Genomic DNA, 20,457 nt, shown 5'->3' with positions numbered 1-20,457 from the left:
TGTAGAAACAGAGAGAATATTTGGGAATTTTTAGGATCAGCTATGGATTTCATATACATTTTTGAATTTCAATCCACATCAGAAAACTTTGAAATCCAGGTTTATAGTTTTTGAAATAAAGTCTGAATAAAATTATTAAAATAACAAACTCATAAAAATGGCCTGGACAAAATAATGGTACTCATATGCTGCACAAGATATTCCATGTCATGATTGTGTCCCACTTGTTGTTGATTCGTCACAAAATAACAACAATTTTAGATCTTTATGTTTGAAGCCTGAAAAGTGACAAAAGGTTGAAAAGTTCAAGGGGGCCGAAAACTTTCTCAAGGCACTGTATTTTTGTCCAGTCCTCATGAGTCCAGATGTCTCAGGTTTGAAAGTGCCTTTTCCAGACAACATGTTTCAGCTCCTTAAAACGATGCTCAATAAGATTTAGGTCAGGGCTCATAGAAAACCACATCAAAATATTCCAATGTTTTCCTCTTAGCATTTCTTTGGTGTTTTGGGTCATTATTCTGTTGCAAGACCCGTAATCTGCAAGTGAGAACCAAGACACAAGGCAGCACATTTCTCTCTAGAATCCATTGATGGGATTGAGATTTCATTGTAATCTGTACATATTTAGGATGCCCTGTGTCAGAGGAAGCATAGGTAATCCCAGAGCCTCTGTGGTACAATTTAGGAGGGAAGCATCTGTGGACAATGTTCTTTTCTTGATATGTTTCATTTTTTGGTCTGCCAACATAGAGCTTATGTGCCTTGCCAAAAAGTTCAGTGTTTGTCTCATCTGTCCATAGGACATTCTCCCAGAAACGTTATGACTTCTCAACATGCTTACAGATGCAAATAGAAACTTTTTCTATTTTTTCTTTCAGAGACAAGCGACAGAAATATTCAACACAACAGTGATGAGACAGATTCCACTCTCACAATGGAGGTAGAACATTGCAAACATCCAAAATATAATAAAATAAATGAACCATGAATTGATCTCTGTGTGATGCTTAAATAATTTACGTTTTGTTATTTATCTTAAGGGAAGCAGCAACAAAAATAAATCTGAGGCTCCTGATGGTGAGAAAGTAGAGGAACCTGCATCAACATCTGCTGGGTCTGATATTGATGATCTAAAAGCTGGTACAGATGATAAAGGTCAGTAGAATAAAATTGAAAATGAAAGTAATATGTGCTCGCAGTTTATTCAGATAATATTATTGCTTTTCACATTCCTGTTTTTACTGTCACATATGTAGCAGTAACTGAGTCAACACTTTGTAGAACCACATTGTGGGATGTGTTTCTTCAAGCTTTTCATAGCTGAAATTTGACAATTGCACAGAACCAAAGATCCACTGATGTTTATGGAGGTGATTTGACAAGATATGTAAAAGTTTACAGGTCCTTTTCAAGATCTTGTTGAGAAAGAAGAGATCTGTTGAATATAATTTATCTCCAGTCCCAACATTACAGATCTAGATCTATCAGAGGAGCTAATATAGAAAAATGATGTAGTTAGCCTCTATAAACCATTTTGATCTTTAAAGCATTCTGCATGTTAAGCAGCTCCATAGCAGCTGTTTAATCTGCTGTGGATGTTGTAAAGTATTATTAGTGTTTATTTAGTAAGTCTGTGACAAATTAGATGATGTAATATTATACTCCATAATCAGCAACTATCTCTCCTATTCTCTTTTAAACAACTATAGTTTTAGAAAGACCGTGTTTGTCTCTTGCCTTCAGTAGAGACTCACTGCTTTGGATGTTATACACAATATAATTCAGTTTAGTTTATTCATCTTACTTATTTCATTATTTTCCATAATGCAATGATAAAAATCTAACATTCATATATTTTAGATTCATTGCACACTAACTGAAATATTTCAGGTCCTTTATTGTCTTAATATGGATGATTGTGGCAAACAACTCATGAAAACCCAAAATGTCTATCACACAAAGTTAGCATATTTCATCCGACCAATAAAAGAAAAGTTTTTAATACAAAAATTGTCAACCTACAAATAATTACGTACAGTTCTGCACTCAATACTTGGTCGGGAATCCTTTTGCAGAAATGACTGCTTCAATGCGGCGTGGCATGGAGGCTCTCAGCCTGTGGCTCTGCTGAGGTGTTATGGAGGCCCAGGATGCTTAGATAGCGGCCTGTAGCTTTTCCAGAATGTTGGGTCTTGCGTCTCTCAACTTTCTCTTCACAATATCCCACAGATTCTCTATGGGGTTCAGGTCAGGAGAGTTGGCAGGCCAACTGAGCACAGTGATACCATGGTCAGTAAACCATTTACCAGTGGTTTTGGGACTGTGAGCAGGAGCCAGCTCCAAAGATAAAAAAATGAAATCTTCATCTCCATAAAGGTTTTCAGCAGATGGTAGCATGAAGTGCTCCAAAATCTCCTATATTGACCCTGCTCTTGATAAAACACGGTGGACCAACTCCAGCAGCTGACATGGCATCCCAGACCATCACTGACTGTGGGTACTTGACACTGGACTTCTGGCATTTTGGCAATTCCTTCAGTCTTCCTCAAGACTCTGGCACCTTGATTTCCGAGTGACATGCAAAATTTGCTTTCATCCGAAAAAAGTATGTTGGACCACTGAGCAATAGTCCAGTGCTGCTTCTCTGAAGCCCAGGTCAGGAGCTTCTGCTGCTGTTTCTGGTTCAAAGGTGGCTTGACCTGGTGAATGCGGCACCTGTAGCCCATTTCCTGCACACGCCTGTGCACAGTGGCTCTGGATGCTTCTACTCCAGACTCAGTCCACTGCTTTTGCAGGACCCCAAGGTCTGGAATCGGCCCTTCTCCACAATCTTCCTCAGGGTCCGGTCACCTCTTCTCGTTGTGCAGTGTTTTCTGCCACACTTTTTTCTTCCCACAGAGATGCCTTGATACAGCCCTCTGGGAACAGCCTATTCTTTCAGAAATTTCTTTCTGTGTCTTTCCCTCTTGCTTGAGGGTGTCAATAATGGCCTTCTGGACAGCAGTCAGGTCGGCAGTCTTACCCATGATTGGGGTTTTGAGTGATGAACCAGGCTGGGAGTTTTAAAGGCCTCAGGAATCTTTTGCAGGTGTTTAAAGTTAATTTGTTGATTCAGATGATTAGGCTCGTTTACAGATCCTTTCATGATATGCTAATTTTGTGAGGTAGGAATTTTGGGTTTTCATGAGCTGTATGTTTTTTTGTTGGTCTAACTCCTTTTCTGGTTTAGAAGAATGAGAGTCTAAAAAGTGGTTGCTGAGGTAGTTTTTCTTTATTCTACTACAATACCAACTTATTTGCTACCTTAACAGGGGTTATTTAGCAACCTCTGCTCTGGGTTGCTAAATAAGTGTAAGTATTTTTTGGACTTTCTAATTATGCTCTACATTTGTAAAAGCAATGAATACAACACAGTTTCTAAGGAATAATAAAAAATAAAAAAATCCTGAAGAAATTTAACCGTGGCCTGCCAAAGTGTGCCCATTGGTTTGGACCCAGTGTTCTGATGCTAAAAATTAGCATCAATGCTAAGCTTTGCTAAAACATTACAACGTAGCATGTGGAGAATAACAAGCATGTTGACTAATGTGGACTTGAACTATTCAGTATGTTAAATTTAATGCATAGGCTAAAATTAGCCAAAATGCTAATGTTAGCATGAGTGCTGTGAGTAGCATTGGGGTATCACTAGCATGTTGACTTACATTCACTTCTTCCATTCAGTATACTAAACATAGGTAATGCATAAGAAATATCTAAATGCTTATTTTAGAGCAAAGGCTAATGCATTAGCTGTGCATTAGCTGTGCATTAGCAGTGCATTAGCTGTGCATTAGCTGTGCATTAGCTGTGCATTAGCTGTGCATTAGCAGTGCCATGCGCAGCAAGGCAATGCCCTAACCTGCCCTAGGTCCTAATCAGAGAAAATTAGAAGCAAATAAACTTTGATTTACAGAAGCTTTCTAAAAATTAAGAGTCAAATTATAAATGCTGAGAAAACTGGAAATAATAAATTAGGAAAGAAAAGATAATTTCTGCATTTTAGGCAAAAATTACAGTCTGGATGTACAAAACTGGATCGAGGCTTACCCTAAAATATTTTCTACTGTAAATGCAGCAAAAGATGCCTGAGGAAAGTACTGACTTGAGAGGCTTAATGTCAGTAAAAGGAGAATTTTTCAGATTTATATTTATGAATAATTTGACATTGTTATTGTGAGAGGTGATCACCTCTCCACAGTTCTCAGATTTCCTCTCTTAAATCTTTGTTTGCAGACACAAATAAAAGCCCAAACATTTTTCTTACTTTTCTTTCAGAGACAAACAATCAGTCTGAGTGTGATAATAAAGAGTCCACTCCCACAAAGAAGGTAGAGGAACACTGTAATGTCTAAAATATAATGAAAATACTCGAGCCATCAATCTATCTATGTACATGTGAGACTTAAGCTATATATTATTTGCTATTTATCGTAAGGGAACCAGCACTGGAGACAAATCTGAGACTCTTAATGGGGAGACAAGAGAAGAAACTTCATCAACATCTGCTGAGTCTGATGACAAGCCAAAGGGGGGCACAGAGGGTGAAGGTCAGTAAAATAAAATGAAAATGAAATCAGAGTGAAGCATGTTTGAAAAGCAAAGTCTGACTTTCATTTGTTCGTTTTCGTAGAATTTTTATTCAAGTTATTTCTGTCACCATTGTGGGATTTTTTTTATATTAACAAAGAAGTACCAACAATTTTGTTCGTGTTTATATTTGTTATTACAAATGTAGAAACAGAGAGAATATTTGGGAATTTTTAGGATCAGCTATGGATTTCATATACATTTTTGAATTTCAATCCACATCAGAAAACTTTGAAATCCAGGTTTATAGTTTTTTGAAATAAAGTCTGAATAAAATTATTAAAATAACAAACTCATAAAAATGGCCTGGACAAAATAATGGTACTCATATGCTGCACAAGATATTCCATGTCATGATTGTGTCCCACTTGTTGTTGATTCGTCACAAAATAACAACAATTTTAGATCTTTATGTTTGAAGCCTGAAAAGTGACAAAAGGTTGAAAAGTTCAAGGGGCCGAAAACTTTCTCAAGGCACTGTATTTTTGTCCAGTCCTCATGAGTCCAGATGTCTCAGGTTTGAAAGTGCCTTTTCCAGACAACATGTTTCAGCTCCTTAAAACGATGCTCAATAAGATTTAGGTCAGGGCTCATAGAAAACCACATCAAAATATTCCAATGTTTTCCTCTTAGCATTTCTTTGGTGTTTTGGGTCATTATTCTGTTGCAAGACCCGTAATCTGCAAGTGAGAACCAAGACACAAGGCAGCACATTTCTCTCTAGAATCCATTGATGGGATTGAGATTTCATTGTAATCTGTACATATTTAGGATGCCCTGTGTCAGAGGAAGCATAGGTAATCCCAGAGCCTCTGTGCGTCACAGGAGGGACAATGTTCTTTTCTTGATATGTTTCATTTTTTGGTCTGCCAACATAGAGCTTATGTGCCTTGCCAAAAAGTTCAGTGTTTGTCTCATCTGTCCATAGGACATTCTCCCAGAAACGTTATGACTTCTCAACATGCTTACAGATGCAAATAGAAACTTTTTCTATTTTTTCTTTCAGAGACAAGCGACAGAAATATTCAACACAACAGTGATGAGAAAGATTCCACTCTCACAATGGAGGTAGAACATTGCAAACATCCAAAATATAATAAAATAAATGAACCATGAATTGATCTCTGTGTGATGCTTAATAATTTACGTTTTGTTATTTATCTTAAGGGAGGCAGCACCAAAAATAAATCTGAGGCTCCTGATGGTGAGAAAGTAGAGGAACCTGCATCAACATCTGCTGGGTCTGATATTGATGATCTAAAAGCTGGTACAGATGATAAAGGTCAGTAGAATAAAATTGAAAATGAAAGTAATATGTGCTCGCAGTTTATTCAGATAATATTATTGCTTTCACATTCCTGTTTTTACTGTCACATATGTAGCAGTAACTGAGTCAACACTTTGTAGAACCACATTGTGGGATGTGTTTCTTCAAGCTTTTCATAGCTGAAATTTGACAATTGCACAGAACCAAAGATCCACTGATGTTTATGGAGGTGATTTGACAAGATATGTAAAAGTTACAGGTCCTTTTCAAGATCTTGTTGAGAAAGAAGAGATCTGTTCAATATAGTTTATCTCCAGTCCCAACATTACAGATCTAGATCTATCAGAGGAGCTAATATAGAAAAATGATGTAGTTAGCCTCTATAAACCATTTTGATCTTTAAAGCATTCTGCATGTTAAGCAGCTCCATAGCAGCTGTTTAAATCTGCTGTGGATGTTGTAAAGTATTATTAGTGTTTATTTAGTAAGTCTGTGAAAATAGATGATGTAATATTATACTCCATAATCAGCAACTATCTCTCCTATTCTCTTTTAAACAACTATAGTTTTAGAAAGACCGTGTTTGTCTCTTGCCTTCAGTAGAGACTCACTGCTTTGGATGTTATACACAATATAATTCAGTTTAGTTTATTCATCTTACTTATTTCATTATTTTTCATAATGCAATGATAAAAATCTAACATTCATATATTTTAGATTCATTGCACACTAACTGAATATTTCAGGTCGTTTATTGTCTTAATATGGATGATTGTGGCAAACAACTCATGAAAACCCAAAATGTCTATCACACAAAATTAGCATATTTTCCGACCAATAAAAGAAAAGTTTTTAATACAAAAATTGTCAACCTACAAATAATTACGTACAGTTCTGCACTCAATACTTGGTCGGGAATCCTTTTGCAGAAATGACTGCTTCAATGCGGCGTGGCATGGAGGCTCTCAGCCTGTGGCTCTGCTGAGGTGTTATGGAGGCCCAGGATGCTTAGATAGCGGCCTGTAGCTTTTCCAGAATGTTGGATCTTGCGTCTCTCAACTTTCTCTTCACAATATCCCACAGATTCTCTATGTGGTTCAGGTCAGGAGAGTTGGCAGGCCAACTGAGCACAGTGATACCATGGTCAGTAAACCATTTACCAGTGGTTTTGGGACTGTGAGCAGGAGCCAGCTCCAAAGATAAAAAAATGAAATCTTCATCTCCATAAAGGTTTTCAGCAGATGGTAGCATGAAGTGCTCCAAAATCTCCTATATTGACCCTGCTCTTGATAAAACACGGTGGACCAACTCCAGCAGCTGACATGGCATCCCAGACCATCACTGACTGTGTGGGTACTTGACACTGGACTTCTGGCATTTTGGCAATTCCTTCAGTCTTCCTCAAGACTCTGGCACCTTGATTTCCGAGTGACATGCAAAATTTGCTTTCATCCGAAAAAAGTATGTTGGACCACTGAGCAATAGTCCAGTGCTGCTTCTCTGAAGCCCAGGTCAGGCGCTTCTGCTGCTGTTTCTGGTTCAAAGGTGGCTTGACCTGGTGAATGCGGCACCTGTAGCCCATTTCCTGCACACGCCTGTGCACAGTGGCTCTGGATGCTTCTACTCCAGACTCAGTCCACTGCTTTTGCAGGACCCCAAGGTCTGGAATCGGCCCTTCTCCACAATCTTCCTCAGGGTCCGGTCACCTCTTCTCGTTGTGCAGTGTTTTCTGCCACACTTTTTTCTTCCCACAGAGATGCCTTGATACAGCCCTCTGGGAAACAGCCTATTCTTTCAGAAATTTCTTCTGTGTCTTTCCCTCTTGCTTGAGGGTGTCAATAATGGCCTTCTGGACAGCAGTCAGGTCGGCAGTCTTACCCATGATTGGGGTTTTGAGTGATGAACCAGGCTGGGAGTTTTAAAGGCCTCAGGAATCTTTTGCAGGTGTTTAAAGTTAATTTGTTGATTCAGATGATTAGGCTCGTTTACAGATCCTTTTCATGATATGCTAATTTTGTGAGGTAGGAATTTTGGGTTTTCATGAGCTGTATGTTTTTTTGTTGGTCTAACTCCTTTTCTGGTTTAGAAGAATGAGAGTCTAAAAAGTGGTTGCTGAGGTAGTTTTTCTTTATTCTACTACTTTACCAACTTAGTTGCTACCTTAACAGAGGTTATTTAGCAACCTCTGCTCTGGGTTGCTAAATAAGTGTAATTATGTTTTGGACTTTCTAATTATGCTCTACATTTGTAAAAGCAATGAATACACCACAGTTTCTAAGGAATAATAAAAATAAAAAAATCCTGAAGAAATTTAACCGTGGCCTGCCAAAGTGTGCCCATTGGTTTGGACCCAGTGTTCTGATGCTAAAAATTAGCATCAATGCTAAGCTTTGCTAAAACATTACAACGTAGCATGTGGAGAATCACAAGCATGTTGACTAATATGGACTTGAACTATTCAGTATGTTAAATTTAATGCATAGGCTAAAATTAGCCAAAATGCTAATGTTAGCATGAGTGCTGTGAGTAGCATTGGGGTATCACTAGCATGTTGACTTACATTCACTTCCTCCATTCAGTATACTAAACATAGGTAATGCATAAGAAATATCTAAATGCTTATTTTAGAGCAAAGGCTAATGCATTAGCTGTGCATTAGCTGTGCATTAGCTGTGCATTAGCTGTGCATTAGCTGTGCATTAGCTGTGCATTAGCTGTGCATTAGCTGTGCATTAGCTGTGCCATGCGCAGCAAGGCAATGCCCTAACCTGCCCTAGGTCCTAATCAGAGAAAATTAGAAGCAAATAAACTTGATTTACAGAAGCTTTCTAAAAATTAAGAGTCAAATTATAAATGCTGAGAAAACTGGAAATAATAAATTAGGAAAGAAAAGATAATTTCTGCATTTTAGGCAAAAATTACAGTCTGGATGTACAAAACTGGTGGAGGCTTACCCTAAAATATTTTCTACTGTAAATGCAGCAAAAGATGCCTGAGGAGAGTACTGACTTGAGAGGCTTAATGTCAGTAAAAGGAGAATTTTTCAGATTTATATTTATGAATAATTAGACATTGTTATTGTGAGAGGTGATCACCTCTCCACAGTTCTCACATTTCCTCTCTTAAATCTTTGTTTGCAGACACAAATAAAAGCCCAAACATTTTTCTTATTTTTCTTTCAGAGAAAAACAATCAGTCTGAGTGTGATAATAAAGAGTCCACTCCCACAAAGAAGGTAGAGGAACACTGTAATGTCTAAAATATAATGAAAATACTCAAGCCATCAATCTATCTATGTACATGTGAGACTTAAGCTATATATTATTTGCTATTTATCGTAAGGGAACCAGCACTGGAGACAAATCTGAGACTCTTAATGGGGAGACAAGAGAAGAAACTTCATCAACATCTGCTGAGTCTGATGACAAGCCAAAGGGGGGCACAGAGGGTGAAGGTCAGTAAAATAAAATGAAAATGAAATCAGAGTGAAAGCATGTTTGAAAAGCAAAGTCTGACTGTCATTTGTTCGTTTTCGTAGAATTTTTATTCAAGTTATTTCTGTCACCATTGTGGGATTTTTTTTTATATTAACAAAGAAGTACCAACAATTTTTGTTCGTGTTTATATTTGTTATTACAAATGTAGAAACAGAGAGAATATTTGGGAATTTTTAGGATCAGCTATGGATTTCATATACATTTTTGAATTTCAATCCACATCAGAAAACTTTGAAATCCAGGTTTATAGTTTTTTGAAATAAAGTCTGAATAAAATTATTAAAATAACAAACTCATAAAAATGGCCTGGACAAAATAATGGTACTCATATGCTGCACAAGATATTCCATGTCATGATTGTGTCCCACTTGTTGTTGATTCGTCACAAAATAACAACAATTTTAGATCTTTATGTTTGAAGCCTGAAAAGTGACAAAAGGTTGAAAAGTTCAAGGGGCCGAAAACTTTCTCAAGGCACTGTATTTTTGTCCAGTCCTCATGAGTCCAGATGTCTCAGGTTTGAAAGTGCCTTTTCCAGACAACATGTTTCAGCTCCTTAAAACGATGCTCAATAAGATTTAGGTCAGGGCTCATAGAAAACCACATCAAAATATTCCAATGTTTTCCTCTTAGCATTTCTTTGGTGTTTTGGGTCATTATTCTGTTGCAAGACCCGTAATCTGCAAGTGAGAACCAAGACACAAGGCAGCACATTTCTCTCTAGAATCCATTGATGGGATTGAGATTTCATTGTAATCTGTACATATTTAGGATGCCCTGTGTCAGAGGAAGCATAGGTAATCCCAGAGCCTCTGTGCGTCACAGGAGGGACAATGTTCTTTTCTTGATATGTTTCATTTTTTGGTCTGCCAACATAGAGCTTATGTGCCTTTGCCAAAAAGTTCAGTGTTTGTCTCATCTGTCCATAGGACATTCCCAGAAACGTTATGACTTCTCAACATGCTTACAGATGCAAATAGAAACTTTTTCTATTTTTTCTTTCAGAGACAAGCGACAGAAATATTCAACACAACAGTGATGAGAAAGATTCCACTCTCACAATGGAGGTAGAACATTGCAAACATCCAAAATATAATAAAATAAATGAACCATGAATTGATCTCTGTGTGATGCTTAAATAATTTACGTTTTGTTATTTATCTTAAGGGAAGCAGCAACAAAAATAAATCTGAGGCTCCTGATGGTGAGAAAGTAGAGGAACCTGCATCAACATCTGCTGGGTCTGATATTGATGATCTAAAAGCTGGTACAGATGATAAAGGTCAGTAGAATAAAATTGAAAATGAAAGTAATATGTGCTCGCAGTTTATTCAGATAATATTATTGCTTTTCACATTCCTGTTTTTACTGTCACATATGTAGCAGTAACTGAGTCAACACTTTGTAGAACCACATTGTGGGATGTGTTTCTTCAAGCTTTTCATAGCTGAAATTTGACAATTGCACAGAACCAAAGATCCACTGATGTTTATGGAGGTGATTTGACAAGATATGTAAAAGTTTACAGGTCCTTTTCAAGATCTTGTTGAGAAAGAAGAGATCTGTTGAATATAATTTATCTCCAGTCCCAACATTACAGATCTAGATCTATCAGAGGAGCTAATATAGAAAAATGATGTAGTTAGCCTCTATAAACCATTTTGATCTTTAAAGCATTCTGCATGTTAAGCAGCTCCATAGCAGCTGTTTAATCTGCTGTGGATGTTGTAAAGTATTATTAGTGTTTATTTAGTAAGTCTGTGACAAATTAGATGATGTAATATTATACTCCATAATCAGCAACTATCTCTCCTATTCTCTTTTAAACAACTATAGTTTTAGAAAGACCGTGTTTGTCTCTTGCCTTCAGTAGAGACTCACTGCTTTGAATGTTATACACAATATAATTCAGTTTAGTTTATTCATCTTACTTATTTCATTATTTTCTATAATGCAATGATAAAAATCTAACATTCATATATTTTAGATTCATTGCACACTAACTGAAATATTTCAGGTCGTTTATTGTCTTAATATGGATGATTGTGGCAAACAACTCATGAAAACCCAAAATGTCTATCACACAAAATTAGCATATTTCATCCGACCAATAAAAGAAAAGTTTTTAATACAAAAATTGTCAACCTACAAATAATTACGTACAGTTCTGCACTCAATACTTGGTCGGGAATCCTTTTGCAGAAATGACTGCTTCAATGCGGCGTGGCATGGAGGCTCTCAGCCTGTGGCTCTGCTGAGGTGTTATGGAGGCCCAGGATGCTTAGATAGCGGCCTGTAGCTTTTCCAGAATGTTGGGTCTTGCGTCTCTCAACTTTCTCTTCACAATATCCCACAGATTCTCTATGGGGTTCAGGTCAGGAGAGTTGGCAGGCCAACTGAGCACAGTGATACCATGGTCAGTAAACCATTTACCAGTGGTTTTGGGACTGTGAGCAGGAGCCAGCTCCAAAGATAAAAAAATGAAATCTTCATCTCCATAAAGGTTTTCAGCAGATGGTAGCATGAAGTGCTCCAAAATCTCCTATATTGACCCTGCTCTTGATAAAACACGGTGGACCAACTCCAGCAGCTGACATGGCATCCCAGACCATCACTGACTGTGGGTACTTGACACTGGACTTCTGGCATTTTGGCAATTCCTTCAGTCTTCCTCAAGACTCTGGCACCTTGATTTCCGAGTGACATGCAAAATTTGCTTTCATCCGAAAAAAGTATGTTGGACCACTGAGCAATATTCCAGTGCTGCTTCTCTGAAGCCCAGGTCAGGCGCTTCTGCTGCTGTTTCTGGTTCAAAGGTGGCTTGACCTGGTGAATGCGGCACCTGTAGCCCATTTCCTGCACACCCTGTGTACAGTGGCTCTGGATGCTTCTACTCCAGACTCAGTCCACTGCTTTTGCAGGACCCCAAGGTCTGGAATCGGCCCTTCTCCACAATCTTCCTCAGGGTCCGGTCACCTCTTCTCGTTGTGCAGTGTTTTCTGCCACACTTTTTTCTTCCCACAGAGATGCCTTGATACAGCCCTCTGGGAACAGCCTATTCTTTCAGAAATTTCTTTCTGTGTCTTTCCCTCTTGCTTGAGGGTGTCAATAATGGCCTTCTGGACAGCAGTCAGGTCGGCAGTCTTACCCATGATTGGGGTTTTGAGTGATGAACCAGGCTGGGAGTTTTAAAGGCCTCAGGAATCTTTTGCAGGTGTTTAAAGTTAATTTGTTGATTCAGATGATTAGGCTCGTTTACAGATCCTTTTCATGATATGCTAATTTTGTGAGGTAGGAATTTTGGGTTTTCATGAGCTGTATGTTTTTTTTTTTGGTCTAACTCCTTTTCTGGTTTAGAAGAATGAGAGTCTAAAAAGTGGTTGCTGAGGTAGTTTTTCTTTATTCTACTACAATACCAACTTATTTGCTACCTTAACAGGGGTTATTTAGCAACCTCTGCTCTGGGTTGCTAAATAAGTGTAAGTATATTTGGACTTTCTAATTATGCTCTACATTTGTAAAAGCAATGAATACACCACAGTTTCTAAGGAATAATAAAAAATAAAAAAATCCTGAAGAAATTTAACCGTGGCCTGCCAAAGTGTGCCCATTGGTTGGACCCAGTGTTCTGATGCTAAAAATTAGCATCAATGCTAAGCTTTGCTAAACATTACAACGTAGCATGTGGAGAATCACAAGCATGTTGACTAATATGGACTTGAACCATTCAGTATGTTAAATTTAATGCATAGGCTAAAATTAGCCAAAATGCTAATGTTAGCATGAGTGCTGTGAGTAGCATTGGGGTATCACTAGCATGTTGACTACATTCACTTCCTCCATTCAGTATACTAAACATAGGTAATACATAAGAAATATCTAATGCTTATTTTAGAGCAAAGGCTAATGCATTAGCTGTGCATTAGCTGTGCATTAGCTGTGCATTAGCTGTGCATTAGCTGTGCATTAGCTGTGCCATGCGCAGCAAGGCAATGCCCTAACCTGCCCTAGGTCCTAATCAGAGAAAAAGATAAGGCAGGCTATGCCTCAATATTCCTGAGAGGAAATTTTCAGTGAGCTTCATTTTAAATGGCCAAATTAATCCCATGTGTAACAGTAGTTGGGTTAAACCAGTTACAGTTACAGTCCTCCTCTATAGTGACCATGTGTTGCACCATGTTTGTAGTTCTGACATTCTGCTCAGCCCTCTGTTTTAACTGAGTGTTGGCCATAGATAGAACTACAGAGATGTCGTGTTTGTTGTCCTAATCAGCAGCTCCTCTGTGTTCTGATGCTATGGTAATTAATCACCTCTACCAACTGTCAGCTGTGAGTGAGACACACAGAGGGAGACATAACTGTGTTTGATTTTAAATGGCTATAATAATCTTATGATTAACAATGTTTTGGTTAAATCAGTTATTTAATGCCCAAAACATTCCGCCATGTCTGAAGTTTTAACCTTCTGCTCAGTCTTGTCGTAACTCACAGATCCACCATCATCCAGATTAGTTTGGTCGTTCCACTGAAACGAAACTAGAAACTTCTCAAAGATTGATTTCATCCCCCTAGTGAGTTTTTGAGTCTCAGCAAGACTCACATCCAACATGTGTCTCTGTACAAACCAACAGTCTGAGTGTTCGCTAGTTCTGCCAAGTCCATCACAAATCATTGATAAGCCAGATATCTGCAAGCTCCAAACAGCAGAAATCCTGTTATCAAGAATAACAGGATTTCAGGTGTGTCTCTGCAGGATAAGACTCTCCTGTGCCAGACTTCTCAGTGAGAAAATTTGATCAAATTGCATTGGGAGACCGGTTGACCACATCCAAAATTTGTAGATTTAGAGGATGTACAAAAAAGGCTCCAAAATTATGAAAAAAAGTAGAAAAAAATAGAGCAAACAGAGCAGGAAGGGAGCAGAGGAGAAAAGAGTCTGCCTTCACCGAGAGCAGGAGAGGAAAACACATAACAACAAGCATTTGAACAGATTCATTCAGTTTCATTACCCAGAAATACAAACTCCTCAGGGAAGTGGACTCAGGGAACTGAATACAAAATCACACCATAGATGTCAGATTATTTATGAATATTCTTAAAAACCTATTTAACCGTTTTTGTTTGAATTCAAAATCGTGTTATTTTGTTTTGATCCATTCGACAAAATCTCAGTGAAAAACTTTGAAATTTGTGGTTTTGTGACAAAAGTTTAAAAAAAAACAAAAGATTAACAGGTATTACTACTTTTGGATCGACTGAATATTGACATTAGCATTTCAAAGGTATACATAATTATTTTGGAGTTAAATGACACATGTATGATAAATGGCTTTATGTTGAACAGGGACCAACTTAAAGACGCTTTTGGAGGATCTGGGATTGGACCAGTTCTACAGGGAGAAACTGTCACTCAGCAACATACTGGAGATCAATGAGAAAACCATCAATGATGAACCTCCAAAGTGTAAATCTGATCTTCCATGTTTTTTTCATAAGAAATTGATGACAGTGAATGTAACAGCTAGAAAGATAAAATGCACCTCAGATTCTGAATCCAACAGTGATGATACATTAAGGGATTATTGTGATTTTAATGATCTTTTTGTCTGTCATAACATGAATGACTCTCTAAATCCTCTTGATTTAATCACTGCTCTCTTTCTGTGTTCTGATGGGTTTGTTCAGCAAGAACTGGCTCTAAAAATGTCCATGTGTCAGTTCTCTGTTCCTCTGCTTCTTCCTAACTGTGATACACAGCAGTGCACCCTCATGCTGTGGGCCATGAGAGACATTGTTAAGAAGTACAGACCTTCAGATCTTGCAGAATCAAAAGGCTTCATGGAAGAAAGAATAGTTCTTTCTGAACTTCCAATGATCTCATTTGTGAGACTGGGTGAGTGCTCTCTGTCCAAATCAGAGATCCTCAACAAACTTCTGAGTAACTCTGAGCAATACCATGACACCTTTGTTCACCGTGACATGGAGTGTGGAGACATTGAGAGAAGAATATCCAATGGACTGACTGAACTGACCTGGTACCTTCCCTGTGGAAACAAAAACATGGACATCTTCAGTGAACCAGTTGCTATAGCTAACCTTCGTGGAGACATTGCTTCATTTGAAACTCAATTCTCCTTTTTGTGTCAGACATCTGCTGCAGTTTTTGTTTTCTTTGACCAGCTGGACTCTGAATGCAAACTGCTGATGAACAAAAACCACAAAGCAAAGATTTTTTTAGTAGGAAACAAACAGAGCAAGAACTTCAGAGTTGATTCTGTTCAAAAATTGGCAACAAGTCTGGCTTTGACGAACAAAAACATTCTAATAAAGACAAAACAAACAAATGATGCAGATTTTGTTAAACTACTGAGGAAAAGAGTCAGTGATGTAATTAAACCAGAGAAAATATGTCTGTAGAGCAGATGGCTGATGTTGCTCATGAACTGGGAATTTTAGTTGATGAAGATTCTCCAGAGTGTCAGGATGGAAAGAAAAAAGCTGATGAAATCACTGCAGAGATTAAAGACATAATGAAATACAAAGAAGATCAACTTCCTTTACAAGATCAGATATGGAAGGAACTGACTTGTTTGGAAAAGGAAGAATTTCGTCTTCGAAAAGTTGGTTCAGAAAACATTGAAAATTACAAATGTAAACTTCAGGACAAGATAGAACAACTGAGGAAAAAGCAAAATGATTCTGCAATGTCCAAAGCAATGACCTGCTTCATTAGTGCAATATCCAGCCAACAAAGAGAAAGGTGTTACTTTCTGAAATGGCTAAGAATGAACCTTGACAACTTGTCTCGAATCAAACTTTCTGGCCTCAGGGAGCTTTACAAGGAAAAATGCAAAGATTCTGAGAACAAAGAAGAGATCAAAGAAATTGACCAACAACTTTCCAGCAGCTCACTGGGAGTTGAGCACTTCTTCCGTGAAATGGGTCAGATCTATGAAGCTTCTCTTTACCTTCCAGAAACAGATCCATCACATCAACAACTGCAACATCTGCCCAAACTCTGTGCTCAGTTGTTGCTGGATGGATTTCCTATTGAGCTTGTAGATGGAGATGCTTCCAACATTCCTCTCAGATGGGTGAGTGATGTTCTCTCTCAGCTCAATGACTTGGTGTCTCCAAACAACAAGATACGGGTCGTCACAGTTCTTGGAGTTCAGAGCACAGGGAAGTCCACTCTCCTTAACACCATGTTTGGAGTCCAGTTTGCAGTCAGCAGTGGTCGATGCACTAGAGGTGCCTTCATGCTGCTCATCAAAGTCAATGAAGACTTGAAGAAAGTTCTCAACTGTGACTTCATGATGATCATCGACACTGAAGGCTTAAAGTCACCAGAGCTAGCACAGCTGGACAACAGCTATGAGCACGACAATGAGCTGGCAACACTTGTTGTTGGGCTGAGTGACATCACCATTATCAATGTTGCCATGGACAATTTAACAGAGATGAAAGACATCCTGCAGATAGTGGTGCATGCTTCCTCAGGATGAAGGAGGTCGGTGGCAAAAAGCCTCAATGTCAGTTTGTTCACCAGAACGTTTCTGATGTTTCAGCCCATGAGAAGAACCTGAGAGACAGGAAGCTGCTGTTAGAACAGCTGAATAAGATGACCCAGGCAGCAGCTAGAATGGAGAAGAAAGAGGAAAAACAAGAGCTTCACTGATGTGATGGAGTATAATCCAGACACTGGGAACTGCTACATTCCTGGACTCTGGAATGGAAACCCACCAATGGCTCCAGTCAATGCAGGATACAGTGAGACTGTCTATGAACTCAAGAAAAACATCATCCAACAGCTGGAAAAGTGTGGCTCAACTTCTAATAACATCTTGGAGTTCAGAGAGTGGATAACCAGCCTGTGGAACGCAGTGAAACATGAAAACTTCATCTTCAGCTTCAGAAACAGCCTGGTGGCTGATGCTTACATGAGGCTCTGCACAGAGTACAACCAATGGGCGTGGGAGTTCAAAAAGGAAATGTACAAATGGGTTACCAAAGCAGAAACTAGAATTTCCAATTTTGGTTCATTTACTGCAACATCTGCAACATCTGACATGAATGAATTCATCACTGAGTTGAAAAGTGAAGCAATCACAGAGCTGATCAAGTGGGAGACAAAGATCCTTGAAAACCTGAAGAAATACTTTGAGCAGCCAGAAGGTCATGTTTATCTGGTTGAAGGATACAGAGAGGATTTCTCCAACAGCATCAAGAGTCTTCGACGAGAAACTGAAAGATCAATGTTCAATCAGATCACAGCAGCTGCTGATATTAAGAAGGGATCGAAAGAACTTGACAATATCAAGGCTACTTATAGAGAAAGAATTGAGAAAGCAGTTTGTGATTTAATTGATGAATGTTGTAAGAAAAAAGTTCAAATGACTGACAGAGAGCTTGATGAAAGTTTTAATAAAATGTGGACTGAAATAATGAACAGTTTGTCTTTTTCTAAACAACAGACTTCAAATATTTTCACCAGTGTTTCCCATCAGTTACGAACAATCTTTCACACAAGGAAGACATGCATGTGAACTGCTGAGTGAAAAAAACCTCAAATACTGTGGACTGGAGCCTTTTACATACACAGAAAAGGAATGGAGAAGCCAAGTAAAAGGATTCTTTACAAATCATAAAACAGAAAGAGAATTGGCTGACAGCATCATCTCTGCTTGCAATGATTGTATTACCGATAAAATCAAAAGAAAAACTAACTATCATGATACTTACATCCAGGAGATTCTTCACATCATTGATGAGAGGCTGAACAAAGCTGATGTTGACACAGACATTGAGTTTGAAGTGTCTCTGAAACAACACATCTGTGGATCTGCAGCCAGAAAGTTTCAGAAAATGCATGAAGATTTTATCCAAGAAAATGATCCTTATAAATGTCTGCAGAAAAACAAAGAAAGGTTTTGCACAGATTTCAAAGATGTTTTCCACAAACGAGATCAATGCCAGAAAAAAGCTGAAGAATTCACTAATCAGTGTCTGAAACCTGCTGTTGAAAACTTCATCTATTCTTCTCTTGGTCCTGATATTGTTGATAAAATGATGACAAAAGAGGAGTTCAGCACACGAATGTCCTTCCAGTATTACATTTTACTGGATCTGATTTCTAAAAGTGACTTCAACAACTTTGAGGAGTACATTTGTTTATATGAAGATTATGTAAAATCATGGACATCTAAAAGAATTAAGGAGTATTTCTCCTCTGGGGAGACAATTTGTGAGTTGGAGGACAAACATCTTAAGTTTTGCATCGACCACATAAATGCTGCCATTAAAAAGGCAAAACAGAAAACACTGACAGTCTGAAGACATTTGTTGTCAAGATCTGCACAGAACTTGGTGATAAACTGGTAATTTCCCAGGATGCTCTTGATGCCTTCATGGTTCTGAACAAATCTGACCAGGAACAGTTTGCTCACTGGCTCAACATGTGTGTGGAGGAAATGAAAGAAACTCTTAGAGGAAAGTTTAAATCAACAAAGTTTGAAACAAAACTCTCACTTCTCCATATGAAACCAGAAAATGAGCTTTTCAGCAGAGTGATTGGTTGTGGCAAACGGTGTCCATTCTGCAAAATACCCTGTGATGCAGGTGGAGAAAAACACACTCAACACTTTGCTTCTTTGCATCGACCAGATGGATTAGGTCGGTACAGGTGGGAAACCTCAAGAAAACTCACGACTGACATCTGCTCTTCTCTTGTTATCAGTGAAAAACGTTTTAGCTGCAGTGACACAAAGAATGAATGGCATCCTTACAAAGAATATAGGGAGATTTACCCAGGCTGGAATATTCCTCCAGATGTGAGCCTTGAGGCGTCAGATTATTGGAAATATGTGATGAACAAATACAACAAGGAATTTGCTGAAGCATATAATGCAAAGCCTGCTGACATTCCTGATGGTTGGAAGAAAATCACAAAAAATCAGGCAGTAAAAAGCCTCATGAAATTCAACATCAAATGAATTCATAATTCATGTTTAGTTGTAAGAACACAATTGGTTTTTGCATGTAGAATTTTTTGTCCTTTTCTTGAAAGGCCAAATTCACACATTTGACTCACCTCTTTAACAAAAGCCAATATAAACAGCTTCACCTTAATTTATTGCAGCTCCTTATTTTCTTCATTGATCATTTATAATTTTAGCATTTTGTTATTCTATTATTTTACTAACTTTTGTTTGCAACATATCTTGTCTGAAAATATTTACACTCTTGTTGAAAGATTGAATGTTTGTTTCCACATTATATGGATAATTGGAGAGTTTCAGTACAAATTTATTGTTCATTGTTAACGACTCAATGTGATCAATTCTCCATTATCATGACATCATTCATTGCTGCAAAGTCAATCACTGGATGCATTTACTGAGTTTCCTTAGATAGAAAAAGTTTCACCAAATTAAATACCAATCTGAACGCAGCAGAATTAGAATTTATTTAATTTATTTAATTTTAAATCTGATGTGGTTGAACTGATTATGTATTTCTGTATATTAAATGGATTTGGTTGAGATTACATTTGCTATGAATTAGTGCTAGAACAATAAACTTGAATTGAATTAAGACTGATGTCAAATAATTTTTCTTTTGGTTATTTTTGCTGTATGGGTGAAGGAATGTTATTAAATAAATGTTCTTATATTTAATTTGTTTGATTGGCATGTTCAGTGTCATTTTCAGACATAGTGTTTTGTTTGCATTAAAATGTCATTTATTCTTTTCCTTTGTTTCATTTAGTCACATTCATAAGGATTTAGGGTTTACAAACATCTAGTTCTGGGTTTTATTTTGAGTTTTTCTCAGAATTCATTCAAATGTATTTAGGTTTTCATCCTCAGCATTTATCATCAAATATAACAGAAACATTCAGTTCAACTCAATTTAAAGTTTTTATATGACTTGCTTTTTGTCAGATCTTTAGTTCTGTGTTGACTTGATGTGTTGTTGTGCTAATTATATTAAATGTTTTATTTCCAACTAAATGTCATAGCAGCTGATTCTCTATTCTTGTGTAAACAAATAAAAAGCTGCTCA

The 20,457-nt window shown here is 37.7% G+C and overlaps 1 pseudogene; it reads left to right on the top strand.

Annotated features, from left to right (window-relative positions):
- Positions 1 to 934: 934 nt before the first annotated feature.
- LOC129373175 (interferon-induced very large GTPase 1-like) lies at positions 935 to 19,385 on the top strand (annotated as a pseudogene).
- The last annotated feature ends 1,072 nt before the right edge of the window (positions 19,386 to 20,457 follow it).

The sequence above is a fragment of the Poeciliopsis prolifica genome, unplaced genomic scaffold (genome assembly GCF_027474105.1).
Source record: "Poeciliopsis prolifica strain line A6 unplaced genomic scaffold, Auburn_PproV2 SCAFFOLD032, whole genome shotgun sequence".
NCBI classification, from domain to species: domain Eukaryota; kingdom Metazoa; phylum Chordata; class Actinopteri; order Cyprinodontiformes; family Poeciliidae; genus Poeciliopsis; species Poeciliopsis prolifica.
This window is presented reverse-complemented; position numbering and strand designations above follow the sequence as displayed.